The sequence below is a fragment of the Choloepus didactylus genome, chromosome 5, assembly GCF_015220235.1.
Source record: "Choloepus didactylus isolate mChoDid1 chromosome 5, mChoDid1.pri, whole genome shotgun sequence".
In the NCBI taxonomy this organism is placed as follows: Eukaryota; Metazoa; Chordata; class Mammalia; order Pilosa; family Megalonychidae; genus Choloepus; species Choloepus didactylus.
This window is the reverse complement of record NC_051311.1, coordinates 126,790,842-126,809,036: the sequence shown is the minus strand read 5'-3', so window position 1 is coordinate 126,809,036 and position 18,195 is coordinate 126,790,842. Positions and strand designations below refer to the sequence as shown.

Here is an 18,195-nt window from a genome sequence, read left to right as displayed (position 1 = left end):
TTTAGAAAGATCTTGAAATCTGGGCAAATTTGATAAGGCTTGTAACTCACTGGGAGAAGGCCAACAGTAAAGCCATTTGGAGAAGTATGCATTGGCCATTTTCCCTGATTAATTCATTTCAGAATTTTGCAACCACCCTCCTTGAGGAAAGATTTCAGCAAAATAATCTATAAAACCTCCTCAAAAGTATTTAGTTATTAAACAACCACCAACCTGGGATTGTTTCTTACAGGATTAGCTAAAGTTAATCATTTAGTTTAACATTTCAAACCTAGGATGAATATGGCAGATTGAGTTATCTACCCGAGGAAAAAGTGTTCTTAACCTTAATCCACATTCTTGTGGATGTGAACCCATTGTAAATAGGACCTTTTGAAGATGTTATTTTTAGTTAAGGTGTGGTCAGCTGAGAAAGAACAGATCTTAATCTTGTTTCTGGGAGCTTTATGAAGAGAAATCCCCAGTGAGGAGCCATAAACTAGAAGTCACTGGAACCCAGAAGAGAAAGCAGAGGATGTCGCAATGTGAAGGGAAAGCCAAGGAACCTCGGGATTGCTGGCCAGCCAGAACACTACCTACTTCTAGTCTCTGAAATCTGTGAGCCAATGAATTCCTGTTGTTAAGCCAACCCACTGTGTGGTAGTCATAGCAGCCAGGAAATTAAGACAATGAGTTTATCTCAAAATAGCACTGAGAAAAGATATAAAACAAAATGGAATTACTATGGCTACAAGGTTTAAAATAGAGTTGAGAAGCCATTCAGGAAGTTACTGTTAGGCATGTCTCAGCCAGATATCACAAACTACCAAGGTATGCAAAACCAAAGAATGCAAACTACCAAGGTATGTTTCTGGGGACCTCTGGATACCATAAACCAAGTATAAGATAAAGAAATAAGAAAACTGTCTAGCTTGGAGGACATTTGGAAAGTCCCAGATATCCACCAGTCATAGTTCTTTACAAACAACTTACGTCATCTTCTTTTTCTTTAAAAACCCTTGCTTGAAAGCCTTAAGGTGAGACACAGTTTTGGTTGCTCCCTGAATCTGTGTTCCTGAATTACAATTCTAAGACACCAAATAAATGCTTTTATTATCCTGCAGCTCTGTTTGTAATTTCTCAGTTGACAGAACTAATTGGTTCAAACTAATTTCAAGGTCATAGTCCTAAGGGAAGCTTAGCTATCAGCAAACCTTCTGGAAGCTGAGAAAACAGCAGGCATGGTGATGCCACCAAATAGACTCTGTGCCAATATTGCCTGATCAAACACACGTACTGCCCTAGAAGATGCCCAGAACTCAGCGTATCGTGAAGGGCCACCTGCACTGCCAGGGCCACTGCACTCTTCCTCGACCATGACTGACTTTGCTGAGCCTGGCTGACAGATTTCAGCTGCCTCTGGATCAAGTATGTTTGAAAACCGTGACTTTTCTTGATTCCCAAGCTCCCTGGGGAGTAATTCTGTTCGAGTTTAAGTTCTGTCCACCACAAGTCCATGACACCATGATAGTCATAGTAATGGAGAGACCAATAAGTTCCAGTTCATCCCTTTTATAGCACATTATCAGCACCTTTTGGACTCCTCATTTTCAGGTTCCTCTTCCCCCAGCCCTGCCTCTATAAGGATTGACTGCGTGTTTTTCTGGCTTGGCTTTTCGTCCCAGAATTTGGATCATCTCTTGAATTTGGCATAACTGTTCTACAAAAAGATAATTGATAATGATCCCCACTGCCCCACTTTTGCATCATCTGCGAACTTCTATACCTGTGTACCATTCTTGCCGATTTGCAGTTAAGTCTAGATGTCTCATCCTGCAGGCAGACATTGGGCAAGGCTGAGACCAAGAGAAACTTGGTGAAATTGGTTCAATCCAATGTAAATTAGTTCAAGCCAGTTCTAACTTTAATAAAGCAGATAAAAAAGGATTTGAACTAAGTTAGAGTAATTAAAATGTATCTTTTAACAACCATTCTGTATCAATTAGAGATCCAAATCCTCTTCATTTAGTTTCAGTGCTGGTCAGTGGCCTATTTAATATGCAGTAGGAATGAACTAGAGGAGGAATGTTTTCTTCACTCAGCAGTTTAAGATTTTGCAGCTGTGAAATATTTAAACATTTCTCATATTTATATCATTCATCCATATTGAGCCTAAGATAATAATTCATTTAAGGAAACACAAGGTGAAATAATTTGGTCACGTAAACAGGAAAAGGCTACCTGAAATCTTAGAAAAATGTGGATTAGAAAACATAACAATTCTAATGATATTTCTTTGAATTTCTAAATTTAGTGGTAAAGTCATCCAAGTCTGAAGATATGAGGACAGAAAGCAGCATTGGTTTTAAATCCAGTATTATTAAGGGAAATGGGAAAAGAAAAGAGAATATTAGAACTATGTGAACTATTTCCAGTTGAAATGTTCTTAAAATTCCAAACTTTGACCTACACTTCTCAATATCTAACGAACACCAATATTTTTAGGCAGCAATTTGTTCCCAAGTCAAAAGAAAAGAGTCTTTTTCTATTAAAAGGATAATAAAATATGGTGTAAATTCATTTTCCTTTGAAGCAGTGTTCTTATCCCGGATTTTTTTTAAACCTTCCTAAACATTTTATTCACGCACCATGTTTTTTCAATCAGGTTTTGGCAACATATCTTAAATTTAGAATTGAAGCTGTTCCATTGAAGCCTCCCAGAAAAGAGAATATGAAAAATTAAGTGTTGATTTCAGGTTTATTGAAGTCTCTGCCTAAATCTGCTTTTGAGACTTAATAGTGCCAAAGTTATTTCATTTGTGACTTATTTACCATTTGGCAGAAATAAAGGAATGGAAATCATTATCTTATCAAATCATTGCCTCTAGGGCCAACAGTTTCTTTTCATTGAGTGCCTTCAAAAAGTTTTTGTAGAAGAGTGATGTTTGTATTAGAAAGTAGATATCTCTTGGTTGCTACTGGAGAGGTCTCTTTGCACTTAACAGATGGATGATGCTTAAAGTTTGTGCTGTCCTTGGTGTAAAGCTTCATAAATTTTGAAGACGTGGCTTAATAAGTGACAGTAGATACTATCGTCATATAAATCTAAGTGATGTGAAGGCAAATGTCTTGGAAAGGGGAGAACACTGTATATTAATGAGTCAGAAAACAAAAAGAAGGAAAAGATCTTTAAGATCATTCAATACAACTTTATTTTAGAGTCTACTAAATTAAAATCTAAACAGTTTTGAGGTGTGCTCTAAACCCCACAGATTACTTCAGGCAAAAATCAAGCCCAGTTTCCAGAGTGAGTCCTGTTCTGGAAAAGAATAAAATAAATGTCTGCAGTGTACTTTCAAGCAAAAAGGAATCTCTGAAGTTGTTCAGTTGCCCACAAAGTACTGTCAGTCAAGCTATATATTGTGAATACCATGATTCAGATTGGGGGAAAGAAAACCAAACTTCATTTGTTTTCATTTGAAGTTGAGCCACAAATATTCAAACATGCAGTTGGCAGAAAGCTAAATTTCCATCAGAGAATTGTGGGGTTTTTTTAGCTGATTTTTCCCATCTGAACAAATGACCAAGCCAATTTTGAACCTAATTTAAGGGCAATATTGGATAGCCCTAGGTGATAATGATAATAATTACTACATATGATTTATGACACTTACTACAGTTCCCTGGGTCCAGCTTCATTTTTGGGATATGGTTAGGCAGTGGTTTCCAACCTTGGCTGAACTTGGAACCTCTTCAGGGGCTTTAAAAATATTAATGCCTGCATCCCGGGGATTTTTATTTTATTGATTGGGGGTGTCCCATGGGCATCAGATTTCTATCTTTTCCTTTTCCTTCTTCTTTTCCTTTTCCCTTTCCTTTCCCCTTCCCCTTCCTTCCTTCCTTCCTTTTCTCTTTTCTTTTTTCTTTTCTCTTTTCTTTTCTCCTTTCCTTTCCCTTCCCTTCCCTTCCCTTCCCTTCCCTTCCCTTCCCTTCCCTTCCCTTCCTTTCCTTTCCTTTCTTTTCTTTTCTCCCTCCCCCTCCCCCTCCCAGTCCCCGTGTCCAGTGACTCTAATATAGAGCTAGGTTGAGAACCACTGGGTAAGGAAATGTGGTTCCTGTCCTGGAGCTGATTTGGAGGCCCTTAGAAATCCCAGCTCCTGCTTCAGTCCTCTGAGGAATCCCTGTTTCTGCCTTTGTGTCACAAAAGTTAATGAGGTGGGCTACTGTATTAGGGGTCTCTAAAGCAGGGGGGCATTTTCATTCTTCCTTTTTGCCATTAAAGACCCTATTCCCCAGGAGCTCCTGTTTGGATTCGGGTATTCCCAGGTGCCAATGTGGCAGAGATGTGAGAATGTGAATGTAACCCAGTGCTGCCACATTGGGTCAGCATCCCCTGTGTGGTGCTGTCCGGCCGTCAGGGGCATGTTGGTACTCATAGATGCTCAACGTCAGCAGTGCGGTGCTGACACACCCCCTCTTGATTTTTTTTGGACTTTGATCACAGTTTCATATTGTTTTGCATATTAGTGTAACTTTGTGTGATTAAGGAGGTACTTAATCATATGAGAAATGTTTAAGTGACAAAAACAGAAAATCAGATGAGGTGACAATGTGAAAGTATCTTGAGTTGCCAAAGTTATAGAGGGGCTTGATACATTTTTCTCTGTTCTGAAACCAACACCAGTGTCATACGTCTGTTCTATTTGTAAAATATACCCTTTCAGACTACTCTTGTTTGATATGAGCTAACCTCCATATTAACCATAGTAAGCTCTCTGGATAAAGTGATGGATAAAGTTGCCCTTGTGAGAATAGATCTCAGTATATCAACACCTCCGCTTGTGACTTTCAAGTTGGGGTTCATACTGTAATCATTTTCTTCAGCCCACAGCATTTTATACGAATGCCACCCTCTACTCATTAGCTGTCACAAGCCTCTGGTGATACCTTAGTTTTATCTTCCAACAATGAATTTTATGGATGTCACATGGGCTGGCTGTTTATCAGAACATTCCAGACACCACTTCCAAATTTGGGGGAAAACTGTTTAATATTGGTTTTTTTGTGTGTGTATTTTGGTGTTGAGGAAATAATCAACTAGCCACACATGTAAACATATTTTTACTGATTATAAAGAAATGAATCAATTTCCTGAGTTCTAACAGATCCAATGACCTCTTTTTCTAAGAACTTTTTAATCCGCTTTTCCTTCTGTGAAATGAAGTTCATGGAAAACACAACCTAATTATGCATAATTTAAAATAATACACATTACCCTATATAAAGGAACATGAAGGAGAAATAAAGGGAAGTGTTTTATGATAACATCATATTTATTCCAAAGTGTAAATGCTTAGCCAACACTTCACTAAAGAATAAATAGTTCTGCACATTTCTCAAAGAAACCTGAGGGAATTGTCCTGTTCTTTTGAGAACCATTGCCTATAATGTGTCCTTCCTACTTCCTTCCGCAATCCCCGAACCCACCATCCCCAAATTCTTTCAGTTCTCAAAATGTTCTCTGTCCCACCACTGTGTCCAGTGTCCAGGCTGTTTCCCTCTTTGGGCAGAAATAGTATGACTTGGTTGCTCCAGCTTCTTATCCCAATGTTGAGTGCTAGGCTGTATAGTTTCATGCTTACATTGGGATCTGATGCAAAAGAGATTCACCCAGATAAATGAAGGATCCTGATAGAGTTTGGAGTACTAAGAAAATGGGCTGTGCCTTTTGAATACCTTAATGATCTTCTAAAGAAAAGGCCATTAAAAAAGTAAAGAGCTTAAATTTTTAGCTTTCACTGGCTTGGCTTAGGATGAAGTAGCTGGGAATCCAGGGTTCCTACATGAAAGCTGGGTTCCTCCAGTTTCTTTCTTTAGCTGGGCTTTTGACTTGACAGAACTGGTCATAGCAGTTCCAAGCAGCCAAATTTGTTTAAATTTTAACAAGCTGAACTCTCAGACAGAAGATAAGCTGATCTGTTACAGATTGAAAGAAAATACATTTTGAGATCCATGAGAATTACTTTTTTCTCAAACTATTTACTCATTATATACTTAAAGGTCACCAGTACACATCAGTGTTTCAACTTTCTGGGAATTTGTTCACTGCTGGTAACTTAAATGAAGCTGCCCTGTTTTTCATTACTGGCTGGTATTTTAAGCCTGTGAGTTCTGAGCTTCTAACTTAGAAGCAGAACAAAACAGCTTCTTTTCAACATTCTGAATCACGGCAAGTGGTTTCCTATTCCCAAGGTGATCACAGGAACTCGATATGATGTTACCTCCTTCAGTAACCAGGAAACTCGTGTTTTTCCTCGGTGGGCTGTGTCTCATGGGTGTGAGTTTCAGTTAAAACATTGCCAAGTGTCTTTTGAGAAGGATAAAATGACCACTTTCAATAATGTATTGTTCTCTCTTTAGAAATACTGTTATTTGGATGGAAGAACAAATAGTTATCAATAGTTTTTTTCACATGGTGGGATCATGGGTGATTTCCATTTGCTTATTAAGTTTTTCCATATTTTAAATTTTGTCACTACAAATTTGATTTATCTTTTACAATAAAAAAGAAACCCACCAGATAGTGTCACAATTATTATTAATATTGTTGTTAATTTCTTTTTTTCAAATGAGTGTTTTATCATCAATGGTTCTGGACGCGGGTCTTGAGGATGAAATTTGACAAGGTCTAAACTAGCGTTTCTCCTACTTTAATATGCATATGAATCATCTGGGGATGTTCTTAAACGTAGATGTCTGATTCAGTAAGCCTGGGGTGCAGTCTGAGATCCTGCCTTAATTTTACAAGCTCCTTGGAGGTACTGTTGCAGCTGCTCTGGTAATTATACTTTGAAAAGCCAGGATCTAACCAGTGATTTCCAACTTTAGCTCATATCCAGATCACCCGAAGTGCTTGTTAAAATAGAGATTGCTGGGCCCACCCCCGGAGCCCCTGATTTATTAGTTCTGGAGTAGGGCAGGAGAATTTGCACATCCAAACAAGCTCCCAGGTGATGCCAATGCTGCCAGTTCAGGAACCACACTTTATGACCACTGATCTAGACCCTATTAAAGTGTGGTTCCAAGAACATGTCAACATCAGTGTGACCTGGGAGCTTGGTAGAAATGCAGAATCTTAGGCCCCATCCCAGACCTACTAAATCAGAATCTGCCTGTTAACAAGATCCACGAGGGATGCGTGCATTAAAATTTGAGTACCACTTCGTCTCTGTCGCTCTAAATCAGTGACTCTCAACCTGCCTATTTTATAATCAACTGTGGAACTTTAAAAAGTCCTGATGCCCAGGCTGAGCCTCAGAACAATTACATCAGAATCTCTGGGGTTGGGACCGAGGCATCCTTAGTTCCTTAGGCAATTCCCATGTGCAGCCAAGGTTGAGAACCACATTGTAGATGGAATTGGACATCCAAGAGGTAGTAATTCTGTTTGCCAACAGAGGCTTGGTGGCACTCACTTTTATTGTTGCCACCCCATTAGACAACATGTAATTAGCTATTGGACCGAGAGGAAACACTTTGGGCTGAAACACTGGATTGTTTTGATACACTGGATTTTAGGAATCTGTGTACATATCTACTGCTCTCTTGCTTAGCTTCACTTTGCTCTAGCTTTGTCATACACACCACTGAGCTAACTGTTCCTGTATTCTGCTGTCCTTGAGTTAAGATCTTAGTCATACAGCCCATGGGCATTTAGGTTATGTTCCTCCCACTTTCTCTGTCAAATTTTATGTTCTGTAATCTATTTTAGAGAGAGAAACAGTACCTTATTTTGTACCTACAAGTAACAATTTATGTGTTTGTTTAAGTAGAATGAAATGCTGTCCTTGACCATATATTGGTCATTTCCCCTAAAAAAATAGATTAGTCTTGGGTAGGCATGGGTGCTGGAACACTTGCTAGAATAAGCATGTCCTAACATTCTCAGTACTAAAAGATTTTCCCAGGATATCCAAGTGTTTGTGGTTGATTTTTGATTTTGGAAAAAATCATTAATTTGTCACCTATGAAGAAGTGTTAGATTATCATTTCCAAGGATTATAAAGCTTGCATTGAATTTTGTATAATGTTCCTCAATTTTATGTTACAGGAAAAGGAGAATTGCATTTCTACATACACACTATCAGAATTCCCACATGCATGATCCATTTTGTCCCCACAACAGAAGCATCACTTATGAAGAGGATAGAATTATTCTAAATGCCAGCCTCAGAGATGAGGATTATGTTGGGTTTCTTCCTTTGTATCTCTGTCAGCTTTTTTGTGTATTTAAATCTTTTTGATGCAACTTCTTGTAGGCAAAATGTTCCCCTAAGTTTGCCACCTGTTGTCTGAATTAGTATTCCTTTCACTTTTCCTACATTTCCTTCTTTGGGGCTTCGTGGTGTGCCCCATGTAAGGCAGGATCTGCTGATCTGTGTGCCTCCCTGCCCTCCTGATTCCAGCCCAGAGAAAGCCCTTCCCAGCATCTCACATGTCTCTTTCGTCATGTGGGTTGTCCCTCTCTGGATGCTTCCATCTCTCTCCTAGAGGCCGGGAGCAGACTTGTATACACACCCGGTTCCAGATGTGGCTTTCTCATTGGTTCCTAACACCTTTCCTGAGGATGTGCTGGATTGTGTTGGTGTTTGTGTAAAGAGTTTTGTTTTCCTGGGTTTTATTCATTTGAACATTTTGGATGTGTCAGGATGTACAGGCATACCTCAGAGGTATTGCAGGTTTGGTTCCAGACCATAGCAATGAAGTGATTATCACAAGAAAGCGAGTCACACAATTTTTTTGGTTTTATAAACATATAAAAAGTTATGTTTATCCTATAGTGTCATCTGTTAAGTGTGCAGTAGCATTATGTCTAAAAATGTGCATGCCTTATAAAAATACTTCATTGCTAAAAAGTGCTGTAATCTGAGCCTTTGGCATGTCTTAATCTTTTTGCTGCTGGAGGGTCTTGCCTTGATGTTGATGGCTGCTGATTGATCAGGGTGGTGGCTGCTGAAGGTTGGGGTGGCTGTGGCAATTTCTTAAAATAAGACAACAATGAAGTTTACTGCATCGATTTATTCTTCATTTCACGAAAAATTTCTCTGTAGCATATGATGCTGTTTGATAGCATTTTATGCACAGTAGAACTTTCAAAATTAGAGTCAGTCCCCTCAAACTTTGTCACTGCTTCATCAGCAAAATTGGTGGAATATTGTAAATCCTTTGTTGTCATTTCAGCAGTGTTCACAGCATCTTCACTAGTTGTAGATTCCTTCTTCAGAAACCACTTTGCTCATCTGTAAGAAGCAATTCTTCATCTGTACAAGCTTGATCATGAGATTGCAGCAATTCAGTCACATCTTCATGCTCCACTTCTAATTCTACTTCTCTTAATATTTTCATCACATCTGCAGTTACTTCCTCCTCTGAAGTCTTGAACCCCTCAAAGTCATTGATGACTGTTAGAATCAACTTCTTCCAAACTCCTGTTAATGTTGGTATTTTGACCTCTTCCCATGAATTGTGAATGTTTTTAATGGCATCTAGAATGGTGAATCCTTTCCAGAAGGTTTTCAATTGACTTTGCCCAGATGCATCAGAGGAATCACTATGTATGGCAGCTATAGGCTTACAGAATGTATTTCTTAAATAACATTACTTGAAAGTTGAAATGACTTCTTGATGGGCTACAGAATGGATATTGGGTTAGCAGACATGAAAACAATATTAATCTCATTGTACATCTCCATCAGCATTCTTGGGTGACCAGGTGCATTGTCAATGAGCAGCAATAGTTTGAAAGGAATCTTTTATTCTGAGTAGTAGGTCTCAACAGTAGACTTCAAATATTCTGTAAACCATGTTGTAAACAGATGTGCTGCCATCCAGGCTTTGTTGTTCCATTTATAGAGCCCAGGAAGAGTAGATTTAGCATGATTCTTAAGGGCCCTAGGATTTTCAGAATGGTAAATGAGCATTGGTTTCAAGTTAAAGTCACCAGCTGCAATGACCTCTAACAAAATAGTCATCCTGTCCTCCTAAGATTCGAAGCCAAGCATTACTTCTCCTCTCTAGCTAAGAAAGTCCTAGCTGGCATCTTCTTCTAACAGAAGGCTGTCTCATCTATATTGAAAATCTGCTGTTTAGTGAAGCCAACTTCATCAGTGATCTTAACTAGATCTTTTAGATAACTTCTACATCAGCGCTTGCTGCTTCACGTTGCACTTTTGTGTTATAGAGATGCCTTCTCTAATGAACCAACCTCTGCTAGCTTCAGGCTTTTCTTCTGCAGCTTTCTTGCCTCTCTCAGCCTTCATAGAATTGAAGAAAGTTAGAGCCTTGCTCTGGATTAGGCTTTGGCTTAACAGAATGTTGTGGCTGGTTTGCTCTTCTACCCAGGCCACAAAAATCTTCTGCATATCAGCAGCAAAGCTGTTTCACTTTCTTATCATCCCTGTGCTCACCGGAGTAGCACTTTTAATTTCCTTCAAGAACTTTCTTTTGCATTCACAACTTTGATAACTGTTTGGCACAAGAGACCTAGCTTTTGGCCTATCTTGGTTTTTGCCATGCCTTCCTCACTAAGCTCAATCATTTCTAGCTTTTGATTTCAAGTGAAAGGCATGCAATTCTTTTTCACTTGAACACTTAGAGGCCATTGTAGGATTATTAATTGACCTAATTTCAGTATTGTTTCTTGGGGAATATGAGGCATGAGGAAAGGGAGAGAGATGGGGAAATAGCTTCTTAGTGGATCAGTCAGAACACACAACATTTATTGATTAAGCTCACCATCGTATATGTGTGCTGTTTGTGACACCCCCAAACAATTACAATAGTAACATCATTGATCACTGATCACAGATCACTATAGCAGATACATTAATAATGAAAATAGCTTGAAATGTTGCGAGAATTAACCAAATGTGTTGTAGAGATACAAAGTGAGCACATGCTGTTGGAAAAATGGTGCCAATGAACTTGCTGGATGCAGGGTTGCCATAAACTTTCAATTTGTAAATAATGCAATATCTGCAAAGTGCAATAAAGCAAAGCACAGTAAAATGAGGTATGCCTGTAGATTAATTCCTCCCAGGTTCTTTCCCTGGCTGTTGCTGAGAGTCCAAAGCCATCATCCTAAAAAGAGCACAGGGTTTTTTTTCCCCACTGTATTACCCAGATCAGTCAAATTAAATAATTACCAAATGGTTTCTTTCCCTGAGACTGATTCCCTCAGGACAGGAATGATGGTGAGTTGTTGTGTAAGAGATGGGTTAGTGATTCAGATGAATGAATTTGTGTCTAGGGGTAAGAGAAGGAGTACTATGAATCTCAAAGGGCAGGGTTCAAAAGTTGAGGAGAACTGCATATTTGTGGGGTCAGGCCACCACATGAGGGTTTTATTTCATTTCAATGCATACTGGAGTTCTGCCGGGGAAACGCTGCCACTATTCAAAGCTGAGCATGTGAAACCAGTGGTAGATACAGGGTTAATCAGTTTTTAATCATTTATTCAAGACTCTTCACTACCATTGATAAGTCATAGGTCCAGTCCTTAAACCATCATGAAGCATTGTGGGGGATACCATTTCATTCAGATTGAAAACAAACCCCCTCCATAAATATTATGGGGAATCATTAAATAAAACAAACAATAAGTCATGACATTCATATTTATGTGAAAGACTCAAAAATAAATAAATTTAAAAAAAAGTCCTTAGGCAATACTCCTGTGTCCTCCATAAATGTCAGTAAATCTTTAACAACTAGCCAGGGGCTTGAGTTGTAGTGTTTGCTGATTTCTGTGGTGTAAAGACTCATCGTGGCTGATGTCAAGCTCTTAGAAAGAGATGTGTACACTCGACTCTCACAAGCCTGCACAAGCACACCACTGTAAGTCGGGTACCAAAACATGTGATCTTTTGGGCTTCTGGATTCCGTTTTCCTTTCATTTTCAAATGACACAGATAGCTATTAGTCAGAAGGTATCTCAGAGATATATTTTCCCTAGCAGATGTTATCTTAGTACTCTATTCCTGCTGTGTGCTATTTTTTTCAGAAGGGTTTTAGAATCATCTCTGGAACCTCCAGTAAAAGACTTACTGAGTATTTTCTCATCTGGTCCACATCCCCAAAATTCCAGTGAAGCTTCAAGGCTGAAAAGTGAAGCAGTCCAGTAAGCTCTAACAAGAAATGAGCACTCCAAAATTTTCACTATGAAGAGACAAGAAATTCTGTGCTCAGTTTATCTCGGCAAAACTTCAAATGTCATTTTTTTAGTTTTCTGGGTTTCAGTTTCCTCCTGCGTAAATGAGGAGTTTGAACAAGGAGATACTGACCATTCATTTCATCTCTGATTCTATACTCTCTTTAAACAGCTTGTTTGGTCACAAATATCATTTTCCTGGAAGTGTCTACATAATAATCTGTAAAACTAATTTTCAAGAAGCAACTAATATTCTTTGGGAAGGAGGGAGAGGTAGATTCAGGTAAAAGATTAAATCATTTTGTTTTAGAGGTCATATCTGGTGGTAGGTTATGTAGTGTGAGTTTATTAGGGTAGAGACCATTTCTACTTGTGTTTTGAACCCAAGTGAGTAGGAGGCACCTCATAAGTTTTCATTGTGAAGCACCTATGATACTATAGGGTCCCAATTAATATGCCAACGTTTAGTACATGCTGGCTAAATCCTTGTTGAATTAAATTTGGAGGTTGTAGTCATGTCATGCTATTAAATACTAGGATAATGATTCTTGCATCATTGCACTCATAAATTCTCTAATATGGAAGCAAAGGAAGGAAACAGTGAATAGAGTAAGGAAAAAATTTCTCCTCTTTCTGCCTTATTTCATAAAGCAGAAGTTACACACAAATGCAGATAATAGAAGTAGCACAAGCAAAGGAATCACATTTGGAACTTCATTAAAGAAAGGCCTATTTATAATGCATTTAAGATTTTTACTCTTGGCAAAACAAAACTTGTTTCAAAGATAAAAGGCCTGTTTTCTTTTTTTAAGACTATTTTAAAATGGCTTCAAATGTAATGACTTTCTGAAGACCAGTTAATTACCAGTAACATTTTAATGGCTTAATATCTATGAATAAAAACATATATGGTGCTTGCTTCAGTGGCACATATACTAAAATTGGAATGATACAGAGAAGATTAGCATGGCCCCTGCGCAAGGATGACATGCAAATTTGTGAAGTGTTCATATTCTTAAGTCACCGAATATGCACACACTTGCCCTAATAAAAATAACTAAACACAGAAAAAAAACAAAAAACAAAACAAAAATATATGGACCTGAACTTTCTGGATTCCCATAGAATTCAAAATAAGAAAAACACTTTCATGAATATTTTTGAATTTTTAAAAGACTCAAGCAGTTTTGTAAGTAGTCTGCTATTTGAAGAATCAAAAATATACCTGAATTTGCATAACCTTTGTCAATAATTCATTCATTTCTTCCACATGCATTCATTGTGAGGCCACTTTGTGCCAGGTGCAGCAGCAGATTTTTATCTAGGCACTGAATAAAACTTCTCTCGAAAGGCTTTGAAGGTTAAAAATCCGAATTACGAAAATGTCCTCTCAATCCCTTGTATCTTCTTGTCCTTGGCCCTTTGTAATGACATGATTGCCTTTAGTATGCCAAGGTTCAAGGCTGGTAAATTAGGTCAATTAGGTGTCATTTTGCAAACAAACCACTGATGGGCTTTACCTTCCAAAACTTAGCTACTGGATAACTCTTTGACATATCTGCTATATTTGCAATTGCCAGTTTGAATGTATTATGTTCCCCCAAATGCAATTATCTTTGACATAATCTTGTGTGGGCAGACCTATCAGTGTTAATTAGATTGTAATTCTTTGAGTGTTTCCATGGAGATGTGCCCCACCCAACTGTGGGTGATAACTCTGATGAGATAATTTCCATGGAGGCATGTCCCCACCCAATTAGGGTGGGCCTTGATCAGTGGAGCCATATCAATGAACTGACAAACAGAAGGAACTCAGTGCAGCTGATAGTGACATTTTGAAGAGGAGCTACAGCCAAGACGGACACTTTGAAGAAAGCACAGGAGCTGCAGATGAGAGACAGTTTAAAGACAGCCATTGAAAGCAGACTCTTGCTCCGGAGAAGCTGAGAGAGGACAAATATCCCAAGTGCAACTAAGAGTGACATTTTTGAGGAACTGCAGCCTAGAGAGGAACATCCTGGGAGAAAGCCATTTTGAAACCAGAACTTTGGAGCAGATGCCAGCCACATGCTTTCCCAGCTAACAGAGGTTTTCTGGACACCACTGGCCATCCTCCAGTGAAGGTACCCGATTGCTGATGTGTTACCTTGGACACTTTATGGACTTAAGACTGCAACTGTGTAACCAAATAAATCCCCTGTATAAAAGCCAATCCATCTCTGGTGTTTTGCATTCTGGCAGCATTAGCAAACTGGAACATATGCTAAATTTTATATAAGTTTATACTAATTAAATTTTCAGGGGAAATTTAGTAGATAATTTGTGTGGTGGGTAGATAGTAAGAAACCTGGATCAAGTTGGAGAATAAAGTGGGAGGAAAGAATAGAACTTTTTCTAAAACAATGATTGGTCCACTACCCAGAGTAAGAAATATATTTTATATTGTAATACTACATATTATACATATATGTTTATAATACATATTACACATATATTGTTTTATGAAACAATATTTACTCTTCCTATATGGGATGCTTTTGGGTATTTTCTATTCTATTTCGTTGTATATTATTTTTTAATGCTATATCCATTAGAAAGGTTTCACTAAGAGACAGTGGTTACAACTCACAGTTTGAAAAGTGTTTGAGATTGAAGGTCAGACCCATCCCTGAAGCTGTCATGGGGCCAAGGCAGGTGAGGTGTATGGGAGAAGGACAATCTTGTCTAGGATGAGCAGAGTGGGGACTAGCATGAGACTGGTGAGGTATAAAATTCGAGGCACTTACTCTAACATACCTCCCCTTCTCTCTCACAACCTGGGAGTGAATGCCTCCTTAAATTTTGTGCCTGGGGCACCTCACTGACCTTACCTGAGGCAGCCCTGAGGACCAGGCAAGCTTCCATAATAGGGATACACCCTTTTCCTTCTGGCTGAAGGATGGCATCAGAAGAGGAAGGTAAACGAGTCCTGGAAAATTCAAAGAGAGGAAAGTGGAGCAAAGATTTTAGGGTGAACAGCAGGGCTGGGAGAAGGGTGAGCTGTTACCTGGCTTTGATATCGTCCTCTCTTTTCTAGTAGTCATGTTTTTTTAACTCATAGAATCATTTCATCTGAGTTGGGAAGGCAGTAAATAATTAAGCTAATTTGTTTGTGAATGCTGTTCAAAGAAGCCTCCAGAAATCATGGTCCCTTAATTCTAAAGTGGGGAAACCAAGCACAAGGGCCAACCCTCCTCAGCATAAAGCCCTGGATATGGGCCTGGGAAAGGACTGACTTTAATTATTCATCCTTGACATCTGGAAGGTCAGTTTGGCTTTTACAATTTGGTTATATTTAGGATTAGGCTACACGTTGTCAGATTTTTCTAAGCCACAATTAACTATTTAAGCACTGTACAAATTATTTAAATCCAATGCTAATAAGTTTATCAACTTAGCTTAGGGACAATAGATGCAAATGGGTCCATGTTTCTTAAATATTCTCTCTGCTCAAAGCTAGTTTCCACAACTTTCCTCCCCCCACCCTCTTTTCTTCTATTTTACTTATTTTTTTCTCCTTCAATTTATCTCATGTCCTCTTTGTTTTCATTCTTTTTCACGTTTGCTTTAAATGTTCCTCAGTAGGGATTCTGTACTGTCCTAGAAATTTCTAGCTGGTGGTCTGTGCAGTCTTAAGTAGTCTATGGGATATCATCCCTGGAGTCCTTGAAACTGTGTACCACATTTTGTGTGTATGTGTGTATGTACCTGCTTTTTTTCTGCACAGATTGCCAAACAGTTCTTTTCGTTTTTTTTATTTTTTTGGATAAGTTACCAAAGGGCTCATGGCTTGAAAATGATAAGAACCACTGATGACCAATCTCTGTAAACTTTTGGCCTAGAAGGGGGAGGGCATGCTTACTGGAGTGCCTGCTATTTGGTGGCACAATCATTTTGATTGTGTACTGCTCCTTCATGTAGAGAGATGTTAGCAGATATAATGTCCCATATTTGGTAAAAGTGGTGGGGTACCAGATCAACAAACAAAAATCAGTAGTGTTGCTATATACTAGTAATGAATCTGAGGAGGAAATCAAGAAAAGCTTTTCATTTACAATAGTAACTAAAAGAATCAAATATTTAGGAATAAATTTAACCAAGATGTAAAGAACTTGTACACAGAAATTAGGATACATTGCTAAAATAAATAAAAAAGGTCTAAATAAATGGAAGGATATTTCATGCTCATTGATTGGAAGACTAGATAACATTAAGATGTCAATTCTACCCAAAATGATTTACTAAGTCAATGCAATCCAATCAAAATTCCAATTGCCTACTTAGCAGAAATGGAAAAGCCAATTATCAAATTTATTTGTAAGATAAGGGGCCCCAAATGGTCAAAAATATCTTGCAATAAGAAGTTGGAAGACACATTTCCTGTTTTAAAGCATATTACAAAGCTACAGTGGTCAAAACAGCACAGTACTGGCACAGGGATAGATATATTGATGAATGGAATAGAATTGAGAGTTCAGTACCACACCCTCACATCTATGGCCAACTGATATTTGAGAAGGCTGCCAAGTGCACTCAATTGGGAAAGAATAATCTCTTCAACTATGGTGCTGGAAGAACTGGATATCCAGATCCAAAATAATAAAGAGGACCCGTGTCTCACACCATATACAACAAATTAACTCAAAATCATTCAAAGACCTAAATGTTAAGAGACAGAACAAAATGTAAGAGCCAGGACTATAAAACTCCTTAAGAGGATATACAATTGGATAAAAGGCACATGTAAAGATGCACAACATCACTAGCTATTAGGGAAATGCAATTCAAAACCACAATGAGATACCATTTCATACCCAGCAGAATGGATACTGTATATAAAAACAACAGAAAGTTAGAAGTGTTGGGAGAGATTGTGGAAAAATAGAAACATTCATTGCTGGTAGGAATGAAAATAGTGCAGCTGTTATGGAAGACAATTTGGTAGTTCCTCAGGGAGCTAAGTATAGAATTGCCATATGACCTGGTGATCCCACTACCAGATATATACCCAGAAGAATTGAAAGAAGATACTTGAACAGAAATTTTCACGCTGATGTTCATAGTGGCATTATTCACAAATGCCAAAAGATGGAAGCAGCACAATGATGAATGGATAAACAAATTCTGATGTATACACACAATGGAATATTATTCAGCTGTTAAAGAGAATGAAGTCATGATGTATGTGACAACATAGATGAACCTTGCAGACATTATACTGAAAGAAATCAAGACACAAAAAGAACAAATATTGTATGATCTCACTAATATGAACTAATCACAATAAGCAAACTCATAGAGTTAGAATTTAGAATATAGGTTACCAGGGAATAGACTGGGTATAGAGAATGGGGAGTTGATGCTTAATTTGTACAGAATTTCTATTTACGATGATGGTGAAGTTTTGGAAATGTATAGTGGTGATGGAAGCACTTATCATGAGTGTAATTACAGCACTGAATTATGTTAGTGAATGTGGTTGAAAGGGGAAGTTAGGGGTCATGTGTATCACTAGAAGGAAAGTTAGAAGATAAAACAGAGGACTTATAACACAGTGAACCCTATTGTAGAATATAGTCAATAGTACTAGTGTAAGAATGTTCTTTCATGATTATAACAAATGTATGACACTAACACAAGATGTTAATACTAGGGTGGTATGTAAGGAAAAGAAACCTAATGTGAACTAGGGAATGTAGTTAATAGTACTATTTTAATATTTTTCATCAGTTGTAGCAAAGGTACCATACTCATGCCAAGTGTCAACAATAGGGGGTATGTAGGAATGTTATAGTTTTTACATGATTTTTCTTTAAACCTACAACTTCTCTAATTAAAAAACTAAAATCAAAATACAGCACATTTAGATACAGAGAGAAAGCCATAGGAAGCTAGAAGGTGAAGGTGCAGGTCAATGGAACCCAGAAGAGATGGGAGAGGCCAGGAGAGGTGCCATGTGCATTGCCATG

The 18,195-nt window shown here is 38.2% G+C and overlaps 1 non-coding gene across 1 annotated transcript; it reads left to right on the top strand.

The window, feature by feature from the left end:
• The first annotated feature begins 13,098 nt into the window (after positions 1-13,098).
• LOC119535633 lies at positions 13,099-13,205 on the top strand. The gene has a single exon (XR_005217246.1). It is a non-coding gene; the product is annotated as a U6 spliceosomal RNA (small nuclear RNA).
• Positions 13,206-18,195: the final 4,990 nt, after the last annotated feature.